Here is a 4,401-nt window from a genome sequence, read left to right as displayed (position 1 = left end):
AACAAAGCACACCACACACAACACAACGCAACACAACAAAGCACACCGCACACAACCCAACGCAACACAACACAGCACAGCACAACAAAGCACACCGCACACAACACAACGCAACACAACACAGCACAACAAAGCACACCACACACAACACATCGCAACACAACACAACAAAGCACACCACACACAACACAACGCAACACAGCACAACACAGCACACCGCACACAACACAACGCAACGCAACACAGCACAACAAAGCACACCACACACAACACAACGCAACACAACAAAGCACACCGCACACAACACAACGCAACACAGCACAACAAAGCACACCACACACAACACAACACAACAAAGCACACCACACACAACGCAGCACAGCACAACAAAGCACACCACACAACGCAACACAGCACAACAAAGCACACCGCACACAACACAACGCAACACAACAAAGCACACCACACACAACGCAGCACAGCACAACAAAGCACACCACACACAACACAACATAACGCAACACACCACAACCCAACAACGCAACTACTGACGCAACACAGCGGAACATAACACAGCACACCACACACAACACAGTACAGCACAGGAAAGCACACCACACAACACAAAACAACGCAACACACCACAGCACAGCACAACAAAGCACACAACACAACACAACACAACACAACGCAACACACCACACACAACACAACGCAACACACCACACACAACACAACGCAACACACCACACACAACACACCACACACAACGCAACCCAACAACGCAACGCCACACAACGGAACACAACACAGCACAGCACAACAAAGCACACCACACACAACGCGGCACAGCACAACAAAGCACACCACACACAATATAACGCAACACACCACAACCCAACAACGCAACTACTGACGCAACACAACGGAACATAACACAGCACACCACAGCACAGCACAACAAAGCACACCACACTTAACACAGCACAGCACAACAAAGCACATCACGGGGCACACAATACAACACATCGCAACACAACAACGCAACGCAAGACAACGAAACACAACACAGCACAGCACAACAAAGCACACCACATACCGTAGCACAGCACAACAAAGCACACCACACACAACACAGCACAACCCAACACACCACACACAACGCAACCCAATAACGCAAGGCAAGACAACGGAACACAACACAGCACAGCACAACAAAGCACACCACACACACCGCAGCACAGCACAACTAAGCACACCACACACAACGCAGCACACCACACACAACACAACATAACGCAACACACTACAACCCAACAACGCAACTACTGACGCAACACAACGGAACACAACACAGCACACCACACACAACACAGTACAGCACAGGAAAGCACACCACACACAACACCACACAACACAACAGAACGCAACATAGCACAGCACAGCACAGCACACCATGGGACACACAATACAACACATCGCAACCCAACAACGCAACACAACGGAACACAACACAGCACAGCACAGAAAAGCACACCACACACAACACAACACAGCACAGCATAACAAAGCACAGCACACACAACACAACACACCACACACAACGCAACCCAACAACGCAACGCCACACAACGGAACACAACACAGCACAGCACAGAAAAGCACACCACACACAACAGAACACAACACAGCACAGCACAACAAAGCACACCACACACAACACAACACAACGCAACACACCACACACAACGCAACCCAACAACGCGGCAACGGAAGACAACGGAACACAACACAGCACAGCACAACAAAGCACACCACACACAACACAGCACAACACAACACACCACACACAACACAAGACCAGGTCTCTCCACACCGAATGCAAGCCACACGTACTTGCCACTCGGCACTTCCCACGCGTGGAGCACACAAAACGGAAATGAACGGACGCGAGCAGCAACATCCAATCCACGCCCTCTGTGGGATTCCAAGGGCGCACTCTCTACTGACCATTCCTCCTCCTCCTCCTCTTCTTCCTCCTCCTCCACCGCTACCACCACCACCACCACCACCCCGCAAAACCTAACCAACAGAGGCATAGAAATGCTTACAGTCATACTTAAGCCCCGGGTAGTGTGCCGACGCGTACACCTGCGCCAAAATGATTAAACCCTCACCAAATTAGTGCTCCTGCTAGTTTAAAAAAAAAAAAAAAAAAAAAAAAATTAATGAGCTGTTGTTCACGGTAATATTTGTCGGCAAGCGACCGAGAAATAGTTTATTTATTTGCTCATTTATTCGTCCTTTCATTCATTCATTCATTCATTCATAATCTTCCTGGCAAATAGAGAGTGCTCACTAAAAAGATGAGGGAGGGAGGGAAGGAGGGAAAGCCGAGTTAGTAGAGACAACGTGATAGGGGACACACAAGCAGACCAGCAATTCAGTCAGAAAGACAACCAGATATACACCGAGAGAGAGAGAGGGAGTGGGGGGGGGGGGGGCGGGGAGGGGGGAGGGGGGGCTGGGGGGGGGCGTGAGAGAGAAGGGAGGAGAGAGAGAGAGAATGAAAGAGAACGAACGAACGGACAAACGAACGAATCTTTTTTTTTTTTTTTTAATAATTTTTTATTGAGGGAAAAAAAAAGAAAAAGAATAAGCACAAATGGCTTGTTTTCATCCTGCCATTATGAAAAGGGAAAACGTAACAAATACTCAATACAAAAACATTACACTGCATGAATCACTTTCAATTATGTCACACACACACACACACACACACACACAAGACGAACAACATAAGTACATGCATAAATAATATTTAGAAAACAAAGAAAAGAAGAAGGAAGAGACAAAGAGAGACAGACAGAGACAGACAGACAGAAAGACAGATAGACAGACAGGCAGACACACAAGAGTGTGAAAGTGGGAAAGGTTAAGAGAGAGAGAGAGAGAGAGAGAGAGAGAAACGAAACGAAACGAAACGAAATTTTATTTCACCAGGGTAATGAGATAAGCAAGTACACATGCTTTTTTCCACCCAGCCCTGGACAAAGAGAGAAAAAAGAAGAAAACACACACACACGCACACACACACACACACACACACACACACACACACACACATGCACACAAAACAAGAAAACAAAAACGCACAAATTTGCAATTATCAAGTACAAGAAAAAGAGAAGAAAAAAAAAGAATTAAGTACTATTAAAAAAATAATAATACATAAATAAATGAAAATAAAAATAGACAAAAAAATTTTAAAAGAAGGAAGGTAAGGGGGGTGGGGGGTGGGGGGTGGATAGTCCATCGACCACAAACAGAATCACATACACATTCGCACACTCGGGGAAACAAATGTTACAAGGGGAGATAAAAAAAAAAAAAAAAAGAAGTCAGGCATGATATACTACTCACACACAGGCAAACTAAGACATCAGTGAGACAACCAAACATTATCAGAAAAAAAAAACCCACACAAAAATCCCCCACAGTTATTGACTTGAAGAGAATAAATCAGATATTGTTATGTGTTACCTTTGAGTTTAGGCTTTTAAAAAGGAAAGTTTTGTATGCTGATTTAAATGAGCTGATACTGCTTATATTTTTAATGTATTCTGGTAAGGAGTTCCAAAGTGTCCCCCCTGAGTATGCCAGACTAGTTTTAAACAGATCGATTCTTGGTTTTTTTATAATGATATTATTTGTATATCTGGACTGATTCAAGGGGAACCGTGCAGTTAGTGAAGAAGGAGCAAATCCATTTTGTATTCGATACATCATAATTGCTTTATTGTATTGCAGTTTGTATGTTAGGGGAAGGATATCAAGTGTAATGTAGTCTTCGGGTGTCAGTGTAGAAGATTTTAGGAGTACAACTTTAAGGGCTCGCTTATGAATTCTGACTAGTGGCTTCAATGTACTGGCACTACAAAGGTCGAATAAAGTGGATGCATAATCTATCGAAGACTGAATATGTGCGTGGTAGAACAGTTTTCGTGCATTAATATCTAGAAAATGCTTAACTCTAGATAACTGGAACACTTTTTGGGAAACTTGCTTGCATAAACATTCAATATGAGGTGTCCAGGAAAGGTTGTTATCTATGGTTACTCCCAGAACTTTGTGATTACTTACTTCATCTATCTTCTTATCACCTACATAAATGGACGGTATACTAAAATCAATATTTTGTCGTTTTTGTCGAGAAGTAACTATCATGTATTTAGTTTTTTGCTCGTTTAAAGCCATGTGGTTTTGTTCCGTCCATCTGACCAACTCATCAACATTTTTTTTAAGGCTAATAGATAATTCTTTCAGGTCAGAGTGATTCGAATGAACAGAGGTGTCATCAGCAAAAAGTTCACACAAGCCTCTCGTAATAGATAGAGGAAG

The sequence above is a fragment of the Babylonia areolata genome, chromosome 34 (genome assembly GCF_041734735.1).
Source record: "Babylonia areolata isolate BAREFJ2019XMU chromosome 34, ASM4173473v1, whole genome shotgun sequence".
Lineage (NCBI taxonomy): Eukaryota > Metazoa > Mollusca > Gastropoda > Neogastropoda > Buccinidae > Babylonia > Babylonia areolata.
The sequence above is the reverse complement of the archived record's forward strand: the minus strand, read 5'-3'. Positions refer to the sequence as shown.